Source organism: Corvus brachyrhynchos, unplaced genomic scaffold (genome assembly GCF_000691975.1).
Source record: "Corvus brachyrhynchos isolate BGI_N302 unplaced genomic scaffold, ASM69197v1 scaffold5, whole genome shotgun sequence".
Classification (NCBI taxonomy): Eukaryota; Metazoa; Chordata; class Aves; order Passeriformes; family Corvidae; genus Corvus; species Corvus brachyrhynchos.
The window spans coordinates 5,740,031-5,752,587 of record NW_008238321.1 but is presented as its reverse complement, the minus strand read 5'-3'; the positions used below and the strand labels follow the sequence as shown (position 1 = coordinate 5,752,587).

Genomic DNA, 12,557 nt, shown 5'->3' with positions numbered 1-12,557 from the left:
AGGAGCCTTGTGCCAGACGTGAAGGATGCAGCCCAGCCTCACCGCCACCCTCCCACAAAGGTAATTTGGGGTGAGGACGCTGCCCCCAGCCCCCTCCTGTGCACAGAAATGGCACTCTGTGTGTCCCCAGGAGCCAGAGGTGCCTGATCCCTGTGCCAGGAATCGTCTGGCTGCCTGTCAGGCCTGTGCTCCCAGCTGTGCATCCCCTGCACGTTCCAGCAGCTCACGGAACAAGTGCAGCCGGGGTGCCCTTCTGCTGAGAAATGGCTTTCCAGGAGATCCATCACTCCCTGTTCCCATGGGAAGAGCCCCCATGGAACGGCTCTGCCGGACACCCAGAGAGCTCCCTGAAAACAGAAGGAAAGTCAGGGCCCTGTGTTCAGACCAAGAGAGGGGAAAGGCTGGGGAGACACCTGAGCACCCCCTTCGCACTCCTTTTTCTCTTCTTGCCTGTTCCAGCCTGGCTCTGTGGACAGCATCCAGGGTAATGTGTCCTTGGGGCTCTCCAAGGTGCCACAAAGAACCTCCAGAGACTAGAATGATAACGATCCTCCCATCTTAGTGATTTCCACCCTAATTATAAATAAGGTGCTGAGCAGGAATTTCTTTCAGAAAGGAGTTTCTTCATCTTTCACCCTTTAGGCTCTGCTTCCTAATGCTCCAGCTTGGATTATCTCCTACAAGGAAGCTTCATACCACACCCTCCTTTCCCTGCTGGATCCATTGCCACGGTGGTTTCCAATGACCTTGGGAATGCTGAGTAACCTGGGATAGTGGGAAGTGTCCTGCCTATGGCAGGGGGTTGGAACAGGATGATTTTTAAGGTCCCTTCCAACCCAAGCCATTCCAGGATTCTATGCTGGAAGCAGGAACATCTTGGGCAATATTTTGCCTTTGGACCTTGAGTCAGGAGTCACGGGAGTTTTAAGGGATTTGAAATCTGTGTCTGAAATTCGTGGCTGGTGTCACTCTCTGAGTTATCCAGAGCAGCTTTCCTGGGATTGGAGGCACCTGGGAACCAGTTCCCAACAATATCCTTCCCAGTCCTCCATGCCCAGGGAAACCCCATCCCCTCTTATTTTCCAAAACAGATCAGCCTCTCTCTGTCTTGGGCTGCGAATCTGCCCCAAAGCGGGGCCAAAACTCCTCTGACTTTTTGTTTTGTGGCAAAGTTGGAGCTGCAAATCCAGGGCGGAGGAGGTGGGATGGGCAGGGTTGGGAGCAGCATCCTGCTGGCCACAGGAGTGTCTTCAGCTGCACGGAGCATCGGAGACAAATGAACTGGAGGAAGCGTTTCCTCTGCCGAGGGCTCTCACCCGAGAGCTCCCTGTTCCCAGCAGAGGTCAAGAGTTGAAGAATGAAGAAGAAAGGAAAGGGATAGAAAGATCCATCTTCCCTTATGGAATCCCCAGAGCAGAGGGCATTTGGAAGTCATTTTTCACCGGGCTGAGAGCTGTTTCTGGCCCTTTAGCAGACATTATTCTCTTCTCAAACCTCATAGATTTGGATGTTGGGAAGTGTTTTCCCTCCATCCTCACGGGTGTTGGGAGAGGAGCGTTACCCTGGGTGCAGGATTGAACTTCCACACTGTGCTTTGTGTTTTGGGGTAAGAGGGAGCCAAATTCCCACTGCAAATCGCTCTGTTCCTTGAAATTCCAAGCTTTTAAAGGCATTGGGGCTCAGATGCAAAGAGAAATGAGTGGTTTGGATTCTCTGGGGTTCATGCACAGGGATGGCTCTGAAGGGGGAAAACCCAGGCAAGGAGAGGAAGGAGAGTTTCAGCCTGGCTAAAGGAAATCTAAATAAAATTCCTTTCTGGAAGGAGGTCAAGAAAATTATTTTACTTCTGTGTTTCTGTCTCTCTTCTTCTGGCTTATAAAAACACCTTGGCTGGGATATTCCACCAACTGCCTTTTATTAAAAACCCCTGCTCGGGCTGTGCAGATTTCATGCTGTTCCATGGAAGTAAAATTTTATGACCAGAAGCTGAAATTAGGAATGAGCTTTTTGTTGTTGTTGTTGTCGTGGCTTGGATTTTGTTGGCAGTCAGGAGGCTTTGTTTATTTTCGCCTTTTCTACAGCACAGCCAGGTCTGAGCTCTCCAGGGTTTTTAGGGATGCTGCTCCAAAAAGGTGCTGATGTTGGGAAGCTGAGCAAGGGGTGGGTGATGCCTTCCCTGTGCTGCTCCTCTTGGAGCAGGAAGGGTTCAGTGGCTCTCTGAGAACAGGACAGATGTGTGGGAGAGCAAATGTCCCATTGCAGGGGACACAGGTCCTGGGTGTCCGGCCTGGAACAGCCTCACGGGGTGAGCAAAGTGACTGGGACAAAGTGGGAGTTATTCCCTCCTCTCCTCTGGAAATCCAGAGCCTGTGGATCACAGCTTGCTTTGAGCCCACATCCAACACCAGCTGCTTGTTGGCTGGGGAGTGCCAGCAGATTTTTTTTGCCATTTCTCACTTGAAATGGAGCACTCCTGTTTTTCCATTAATTCCTCTTCCTCTGCTAAAAAAAAAAATCCAATGGAAGGGAGAAAAAAACCCGTTCTAAGAGGTCACTTGGTCCTTCTTTATTGGGTGAGTTCCAGTGACCCTGAGGGGTTGTGACATCTGAAGGTATTGAAGGAGAGCTGCACAGGGTCAGATGAAAGTCAGGGCCATTAATTCCAGCGTTGGTTCCTTGGCAAGGCACTTTTCCATCTCCAGGCCCCATCCCTGCATGCCCTGGGACAGATTCAGAGCCCCCTGCGTTGGTGGGAACCTGGGACCATCCCAGCTGTGACTCCAGGCTGGGCTCCTCTCCCTGCCCAGCTCCTCTGGAGCAGCCAGAGGACTTCCTGAGGGATTCCAGGGCATGGATCTCCTCTCCCTGCTCCAGAGACACCCCGGTTGGGATGGGGGATGCAGGTCAAGCCCCCGACCCCTCGGTTTCCTTCCAGCCCAAACGTCTGTGCAGCCTCAGCAGATTTACGGGGCGGCCCTAAGTGTTTCACCAGCTCTTTGCTAATAATGCGGCCATAAAAAAGGGACAGCCTTTCTTTCCAAGGCCTCTCCAAGCCTGGAATAATCCCAGGAGGGATTTGGCTGCCCCCAACAGAGAGTTTAGTGGTGGGCAATGCTTTACAGCCCCTTTGTTAGAGCGGGGCTGCTCCCCAGCATCAAAGTGCGAACAGAGGCTCCGGGATGGGCTCTCCATAAATCTCTCACCTCTAATCCTTCCCCTTCCACTGTTTGCAAACTGGGGGAAGCTGGAAGGGCAGGCTGGACAAAGCTTTAACCCTTTGTGCTTTGGGGGATCTTCTTGGGAGCAGAAGAGGCCATGGGTGGAAGGAGAAGCAGGTTCGTGTTGTGCTCAGCAATTAAACCCCAGCGGCAGATTAAGGAGCTCCTCTGGAAGTTTGGTAAGTCCAGCACTGGATATAAGGAATAAATCTGGCTGCATTGCAACCACTTCAAGCTACTTAAGCCACAAATGCAGAACTCTGAGAGTGATTTTGGGCTTCCAGTGTTTGCAGCAACACCTTTGTCGAGGCTGGGTTTTGTTAGACTGGACTGACCCTGTCCAGTTGCCACCAGTTTCTGGGTTGTGAAGGGATTTGTATGCTCCCAGTGGCACTGGAGGTTGGGAACAGGTACCAGGTCCATCAGTGATCACCTGAGGGTCACAGCTGGGAGCAGACCTTCTGTGTCAGGAGGATTCCAGCCCTCCTGGCCGTGTTCCCATCCCAGCATGGGATATCTCCTTGCCCAAGAGAGGGACAGGAGCAAGCCCAGGGCAGGATTTGGGCAGTGAATTCGTCTCTTCCTTCCCCCATCTCCATCTTTTAGGCACAGAGAACTGAACTTTGTGTCCGTGTTGCCATAAAAGACCGCGGGTTTTTTCAAGGCAGCTTTCCAGCAGTGATGAAAGGTCCTGCAGCGGGCAGAGGCTGCTCTGGGAATGGAACAAATTGTGGGTTTATGGCTCCCGTGTGGGGGGGGGCTGTAAATCTCCCAACTTTTAACGCATCTGTTCTTTTCCAAGCAGGCTACCAACGGCTCAAGGAGGAGAGGGAGAAATATCCGACATTTCCTGACATTGGCTACCCTCGGGAGTTCCTCAGGAAGGTTTTTAAAGGAATATTTATGGATGATCCTGGTGAATCAGGCCCTAAAAGGTACCGAGAAAGGGCTGGTGTTCATTAACATTTGGGACTGTGCATTGAGGATTTCCCTGTGGAGGGGCAAAAGAAATGGAGTGAAAGTGAAGGAGCTTTCGAGTTAATCCCGTTCTTTTTTCACGTTATTGTTGTTGGTAAAAATCAGAACCTTATTTTTGATGAAGAAAAAAAAAATATTAGAAGTCCATTTTTGATACAATTTTCCTCAAAAGTTTTGTTCCAGAATTCCATACTGAGAAAAATAACAGATCTTGCAGTGAGACTTGTGAAATCCCTCAGAGGTCACTCACTATTAATTACTCTGGGTTTAGGAATAGGAACATTAGCACAGGAGGAGGGATGGATTGGTGGAAGAGCATCCTGGGGTTCTGACTTCCAGAGCCTTTTCCTAAGGCCAACTTGAGTCACTTAAAAACCTCTGTAAACTCAGTGAGGAGAAAGTCCCTTGAGGTGAGCCTGGGTTTGTCCTTTCTGAGAAGTGCCTTTGAAACAGATTTATTCAATGGATCCATGGGGAAGATAAGGCCCCACGTGCCCTTTGTCCTGTTCCTTTCTGTGTCGCGTCTCCAGATTTATCTGAGTGTGCTCAGAGTTAACCAGAGAAAGAGAAAATTCGGATGTTTTGGCTAAAAATGCACAGATCCCTCCGTAGTCCCCAAAGTCTGAACTTCTTGGGAGTTTTGCTGGGGCTCTGCTCCTCCTGCTCTCAGAAGGGACCACTCTCCTGTGGCTCCCACGGCATTTTCCTGGGATCTTTTAGTCCTGGGGTGGGTGGGCACAAATTGGTGCTGGATGGGACACACGGGGACTGCAACACCGGGCTCAACAGTGGTGACACTTCACTGATGTCACTGAATGCTCAGCAGCCATCCAGGCATGAGAATCAGTGGACAGAGCCCCCAGACTGTTGCCTTTGGATCTCCTTCCGCCCTTGGGATGATTTCAGAGGGACAGAGGCTCTGCAGGAGGCAGCTGGAGGTGCAGGGCTGCGGATGCAGAGCTGTGCACACCCACAAGGACTCCAGTAAGGATTTCCTGGGAGAAGCAGTCAGTCCACTCCTCTTTTTCAGGGGTGATGTGCAAAATGCCAGGAACAACCAGGAAGGAGAAGGAAAGTTCTTCCTTTTCCTCACAAGCCTGGGAGCTGTGGTACCTCAGGTGTTCCTACGTGGGGGCAATGGCAGCCAGAAGGACCTTGTTGAACATTTTCATCTATGAAAAAAAGCTTGGATTTGGCACTGCTCAGCTCTGGGTGCTCTTGGCACCAGGCAGGGAAGAGCTCAGCCCAGGCAGAGCAAACCTGTCCTCCAAGCCCCGAAATCAGGGCTCTGGAGAGGCACCGGGCAAGAACACGATTTTCTGTCCAGTGAGCTGAGCTGCAGCTGCTCTGCTCCATCCTCAGGGGAGTGGGACAAGGAGGGGGGGCAAAGGCACGATGACTTCACCAGCAGGACAAGGATAGGCTGCTGTCCAGCTGATCCTTGCGAAACACCCTCTGGAGCGTGCTGGGAACTGTTCCCAGCCCCGAGCGTGTCCAGCCATCGCGGTGTCCCCGCTCGAGTCACTTCTAACCCAATACTGGCTTCTTCCCCAGGCATGGAAAAGGGCTTTTTTTGCTTCTCAGTGACCTCGTGAATCCAAGACACTGCCAATTATCCATCCTTCCTGGCATTTAAAACATCAACACCTCCCTCCCAAATGAAAAGGGAGTTAAAGGTTCTGTGCTTCCCTGTGCCCTTTGCTCTCCCTCTGTCCTGCACTGGGGATTGGCCTTTAGGGAAGCCCCCTCTGCCCCACTAAACTGGATTTGCAACTGTGGCCTTGTGATCCTGCACCCAGAGTGTGCAGTGGGACTGGGAGCAGCTCTGAGGGAGGCCCTGGGGACAGCTTCCTCGGATTTGTCACTCCAGCTCAGGGGCTACTCTGGGACAGCTGAGTCCAGTCCATTCCCAGTCTGCTCAGTCCAGGGCCATTCACCCTCAGAGTGGGTGCTCCAACTCTTCACTCATGACTCCCACGTGTTTCCAACATCTCTGTTCAAAAGAAAGCTCCATCTCTCCCCCCTGTTTCCTTTTTGCTGAGACTCTGCTTGGAACTTGCATAAACCCTGCCCAAAAATAACCCTGGCGGCTCTCCCAGCCATGGGCGTCAGGACTCCTGCACAGGGCAGACGAAGGCTGAGATCTCGCTCGTTTCGTGGCACATTTCGGTCACCTCTGGCACCTCTCCAGCCTCGCTGGTACCAAATTTACAAGGTTTCTCTTTCCAGCTTTTCCCTCCTCTCCTGGGCTCACCTCTGCCCCTCAGAGGCCTCCTCTCTGGAAGCACAAAGGGTTTTCTTGGCGCGGAACGTGGCACAGACAAACCCATAAAAGTGGTCAATAAATCCAGGGAGTTTTCTTCCCTTCACTGCTTCCTTTGGGATGACACAAAAATGCAGCAGAGAGGATGAGACTAGGATCCTGTTCTGTTTGTTCCCTGGTGGGTGATCTTTCCACTGGTGCAAGAGGAGCTTTGGGAATTCTTTCTACAAAGGAAAATAGAGGGATAACGGCCATGGGTGCTCATGGGCTCCTCCTCTGGGAAACAGCCCTTACGTCAGGGGTGGATAATCAAAACTGGGGGGGAAACCAAGGGCCTGGTGCCCAGCTGGTGCAAACTGGCCAAATTCTTAAGATTTTAATGAGTTTGACACTCACAATCACCTGTGTAACTCCCTCACATGCTCCTGGGGAGAGGCATTATAAGGAGAAAGGGAAGTTGTTCCTCTTGGGAATTCTTCCACCGTCTCTGTGCAGAAGGGAAGCCGAGTCCTGGCTGATCCATGCAGGTTGGAGGAACTTCAAGACAAGGATTTGGCTTGGCTCTGTGGTAGTGTGCAATATCTTCCTATTTAAGTAACGTAAATCAGGAGGAAAATGTCCTGAAATGGTGGGAATGAGCTATGGGAGCAGCCTGTGCCGTGGGGAAACATGAGCAGGAGAGGTCCTGGGGGGCTGGAAAGGCAGCCCTGGCCCTGCTCCGAGGGCACAGCCTGGAAAATTCACTGTCCTGGGGGCCTGCATCAGCCCAGGACCCACCTGCAGTTGGCAGAGGGGCTGCCAGAGCCTCCTGGGCTGGGGAAGCCCTGCCAAGGGACGTCCTTTGAGGTAAGTGCCCAGTGGGACCCCAACTCCAACTTGAGCCATGGGGACCCCCATGGGCAATGATGACTTGTGTTAAACCAGCTGCAATCCTGCTTTTCTCCCTCCCCTGGGAATGGCTGTTGATTCCCTGGGCTGGTGGTGGGAAGCAGGAACCCTTTCCTCTCAGTTGGGAATCTCCTCTCTTGGCCAACCCTTTGTCTCGGGCCAGCCCTGGCCTTTCTCTGGATTAATTTAAGATGCTGTGAAGTGCGAGGTGTGGGGGTGGGAGATGCTGTCTAAAACTTGTTTGGAGGCCTGGCTGGATAAATCCCCGTGGAATTTAATTTAACCGAGCTGACACCAGTATGAATCACACCAGCATTCCCAGCTCTTGGACACTTCCTACCAACTGCCTGCAGGGCTCTTGCTTTTTAAAGGGAAGACTAAAAGCATCTCAAACTACTTAAGACCTAAAAGTCCTAAAAGAATAGTGGGGTTTTTTTTAATTTCACTGAGGAAAAAACAACATCTGCTATAAAAATCTGCTGGCCAGGGGCAGTGGGAGCGGATCCCACTTATCAGGGTTTGGCTGGTGGAAGCTGAAAGTGCCTCAGCCCCATGATCCCAGCGTATTCCGAAGCGGTGCCTCATCTGTCTGCAAGATTAGATGGACACAGAGAGGCTGGAGAACGCGGGATAAAAGAAAGGACAGAGGGAATTTGATGGAAAGAGGAAGGAAATGAAAGAAAGACTTCCAGGAAAGCGAAGGAGACAACGCTGTATTTATAAATAGTGGGCTTAAGTGAAGGCTCTGGGACACAGTCAGGCTGCTCCACAATGAAATCCATGAGGTAGCTGTCTGTTCCCGGGATTTAACTGAAGAGTGACATCTCTTCAGAGGCAGGAAAGTGGTCAGGACTAAGCATGAAACATGTAAGATGGCAGAATTCAAAAGGATAAACATTATTTGATACCTTATTTATAGGGCACCACAGGGGAAAGGTAAAGGTTTCAGAAAAGAAAGAAGCACTTTAATTTTATCTGGAGATTTTCCAACAATAAAATCTAATCCATCATTCTCCGTGTGTGACTGCTCTTAATGAAAATTTAGAGGCTGTGAGTGAAATTTAGAATTCCCAGGGGATACTATTAGGAAGATGTCTAGCAGCTATGCAAAACCTGTTAGATCAGAGCCCTGCCAGAGGCCAGCCAGGGCTGCAGTGTGAAAAGGACACCTCAGAATTCGGGGAGCCGAGGCCCCGCCGGTCTCTCCCAGTGGGATTCCTCAGATGGACGTTCATCCCAGGAATCCCACCAGGATCAGCTCACCAGGAGCACCAAGATCCAGCCATGGCAGCTGCGTTGATTCCAAAAGAGAAAGATTTGGGCCATTTATGTTTGGTTTTGACCCAAAGCACCTCATGGTGCTGAGAGCTGTTGATTCCTCTCATGTGCTCCCTGGGTTTTTTAACTGATCCCAGTTAAGAGCTCTCAAAAGAAGCAAAGAAAAAACCTATTTAATCACAGAATCCTGGAGTGCTTTGGGTTGGATGGGAATTTTAAAGCTCATCCAGTTCCAATCCCAACACCTTCCACTATCCCAGGTTGCTCCAAGCCCTGTCCAACCTGGCCTTGGATGCTTCCAGGGATCCAGGGACAGCCACAGCTTCTCTGGGCAGCCTGTGCCAGGCCCTTCCCACCCTCCAAGGGAGGAATTTCTCCCCAGTATTCCACCTAAACCTACCCAAGGTTGCTCCAAGGCACATCCAACCTGGCTTTGGACTCCTCAGCCCATCTTGGAGCTGCACAGAGCCACAAAGTGCCTCTCATCCCTAATCATTTCCAATCCTCTGCACTTTATTTTTAATTAAAGCAGATCACCAGGCTGTTTCCAATAGTTTTTAATGGTCAAATAGGGGCTTCGATTATAAAGGCAATAATGTTCAATTATTGAATGGCCTGCATGTACATCATGAATCAGTTTAATACCAAAGTCACTGCCAATTATTCAACTGATTCAAAATGAGACTCCATCAGAAAATGTTAAATCACAGGATAAATCTGTCCCGGGCAAGGCTTTAGCAATCAAAATTCTCTCAAAGCAGAAAAATCTTTTCTAAAAGCAGGGGGAAAAAAAAGGTTACAGCTTAAGCCAGACATTAAATAGTAATGCCAGATGTTAAACAGTTGGCTGAAATTATTTGCAACTATCAAATGCAGGATTCTGCTGGGTGCAGAGCTCTGCCACCAAGTTTGTAACCTGGGGAATGGGCTTAAATACTCCTGTAATTTTCTGCCTATGGATAAGAGGCAATTTGGATTAGCTTCTGCAGAATAATAACCTCCTGATTCTCAGCAGATGAGCAGCAGCCCCCTGCAGCATCAAAACCAAGGCCCAAGTTTAATGTGTAACCTTCAATGGCAGATGGTTTTAAATTCTATAATTCTGGTGGATCTGTGGAATTAAGCACAAGGCAGGGCTGGGACCCCTGTGCCTGCAGACAGCAGAAGGCGCCTCAAGAATTGCTAAAATGCACAACAAAACACCCAAAAAAGGGTTCACAAATGTTCATATCAATTTTTTCTACCCCAAGATTTGCTTTATTTAAATTTTTCCATGAATCTCTGTGCTGGAGAACTCCAATACCCCGGGATCACTTGGAGCAGGTACTGTCTGCCCATGTGGGTTCTCAATTCCTTGGGTGGCTCTGCCTTTCCCCCTCTCCTTCCCATCTCCATCCCATCCCACATCACCCATTGTGCCACTTTGTCCAGCAGGATTTGGGGGCCTGGACTGGCACTGATTTATTTGTGCAGCACCTGGGGTGTGTGATCCTTTCCAACTCCAGCCAGGTGTCCTGCACCAGCCCTTCTGTGTGGCATCAGTGACTGCTGCCATCCATGGGGGAGAAAATGGGAACTGGCACCTCCTGCTCGGGCCAGGACGGTGGGGAGTGCCTCATTCCCAGGCGGATCAGTCATGGATCTCTTCCCACCAGGGAAAGCGTGACCAGGACACAGAGCACCTCCTGCCCTGCAGGATGAGATCTGCTCTCTCTCCATGCTCAGCTTGGGATATGTTAGAAATAACTTCTGTAGTGACAGCACAAGGGGGAAACTGAAAGAGGTCCCAGTTTAGGTGGGATATTGGGAAGCAATCCTTCTCTGGGAGGGTGGGAAGGCCCTGGCACAGGTTGCCCAGAGAAGCTGTAGCTGCCCCTGGATCCCTGGAAGTGTCCCAGGCCAGGCTGGATGGGGCTTGGAGCACCCTGGGATAGTGGAAGGTTTTGGGGGTGGAATGGGATGGTTTTTAAGGCCCCTTCTAACCCAAACTCTTCAGTGATTCCATATTTCTAGGAATGGAGCTCTCCACAGGCACAAGGACAGTCCCAGCCCATCCCATTCACGGCACCCTGTAATAAATTGTCCCCCACGCCTGGGCTGAGGCTGAAGTAACAAAACTCAGCTGCTCAGAAGAGCCAAACCCCACATTTGCTGTTATTTTGAATATTTTTCTTCCTCCTTCCTTGCTGCAGAGCTGAGAGCGTGGACAGCACGGCTGGGTTTGTTCCTGCCTCGGCACCGGCGGGAACATCCCTGCTCCAAGGCTGGAGGATGGGCGAGGAAAGGGTCAGGACACATCCCCCCGACTGCGAGCTGAAGAAAAATGTTGGCAGAGCAAAGCTTGCCACAGGAAGAAAAGGTTGTCCTGGCTGTTCATATTCCTCCACATGGGGTGAGTAAAACTGTCGGTCAGACTGAAGTGTCTGATGCACAGAGGGGAATAAAAACTCATTAAAGGGCCAAAAGGAAACCCTATTAAAATATCAAATATAAACCGGAGGAGACTTGATCACCCAAGTGCTGGAGGAGTGTCAGGGCTTGAATGAATCCGACTTTTTTTCCCTGAAAGCAGAGGAAATGCGTTTTGTGGAAAGCCAGGTGGGATGAGGGGCAGGTAGGGTGTCAAAGAGCACTGATAATATTTCAGGGCTTCGCTCGGAGCCGGGAATACGAAGGGGATTTATCCGGTGTTCGGCGGGGAGGAGAGTGCTGGCAGATTTTTGAAGGAATTCCAACGTGGTTCAGACTCATCTGGTTCTTAAATTGAGAGCTCTTGGCCGCCGCTGTGCCGAGGCAGGAGCATCTCCACTCCTCATTCCCGGGACACAGCCTGGCTCAGGAATGAGCACCGGTGGCTCCGCGTGATTCTCCTGCCCTGGCCTGGCTGGTGTCCTCCAGAGAAGCCAAAAAAGGAGCATTTCATATGTTCTGAACTACCCAGAGAACCATCCTTCTCACAGCATCTCATTTCTGCTTTATGTGGTCTTGGGAGAGGAAAGAAATTACAGGGGGAAAGAGCTGAATTAAACATTTTCTTTCAAGCACTAAAATCCATGTTAGTCCTGTTAGTGCTGGAAGGGATGGAGCCTGGTTTCCAATGGATTCGTGCCTCAGGGCTGATGGACTTTTAAACAAAACTAAACTGTGGCTCTGTCAGGCTTTCACCCCTTCCTACACACCAGGAAAACCTCGAAGGGGAAAAAAGATATGATTTATACCTCACCCAGAGCAGTTCTTGCCTGGTCAGCCACGCAGAGTCCTCTTTTTGGGGGTTTTATCCTGTGTGGACTCTCTGGTATCTCATAGGTGTGAAAGCTTTTCCATGGTTTGGGAATTTTTGTCCCATTTCTTCCTGGATTTGAGTTTTTTTGCCTGTGGTTGAACTCAGAGAAGGCATAAATGGAGGGTTTCTTTCTCACACACATCTCTTAAACGTGTTACCTTTGGGATTTGGAGCTGTTGTCCAGTTGGTTGAACTTGGCACCAGAATTCAGGAATTACATTGGGATGAGGTTATGAGAGGAACATCCCTGGGCCATCACCACAGAAAATTTCACTCCCTCCCAAAATCAGGGTTCAAGTAAAAACTTGTTTCTAATTTAGATGGAACAGACCCCTACGGCAGGCCCTGAGCTTCACCCATTTTCCTTGCTGTGCTCCCATCTCCCTCCTGCACAGTGAGGCATGTTCTTATCCCAACCCCTCCTCCTGAATCTGGGTTTTTTTTGGACACCAGGGCTGGTTTCCTCCCATCTCAGCAACACCGGGGTACAAACAGGGCCCGTCATTCCTTCACAGACACGTTAGAATCACCTAAGCCCTGCTTCCTCCTGAAACCTGAGCTGGTCCCACACAGCAAAGCACTGGGGGGCTGTCCAAAGGTGGAAGAGGGAGGACCTGCCCTCACATCCCTATGGGAAGTTTGCCCATGG

The 12,557-nt window shown here is 50.5% G+C and overlaps 1 protein-coding gene across 8 annotated transcripts in view; it reads left to right on the top strand.

Annotated features, from left to right (window-relative positions):
* The window catches only part of LOC103615544, a 55,753-nt gene that overhangs the window by 24,998 nt on the left and 18,198 nt on the right, over positions 1-12,557 (top strand). For 7 of the 8 annotated variants that reach the window (XM_017734032.1, XM_017734033.1, XM_017734031.1 and 4 more), the window contains 2 exons: positions 4,024-4,153; positions 10,818-11,017. The gene's annotated coding sequence lies outside the window, so the exon portion shown is untranslated. Of the gene's footprint in view, positions 1-1,229; positions 4,154-10,817; positions 11,018-12,557 lie in introns of those variants that run through there. The other variant, XM_017734038.1, reaches the window with a different exon arrangement.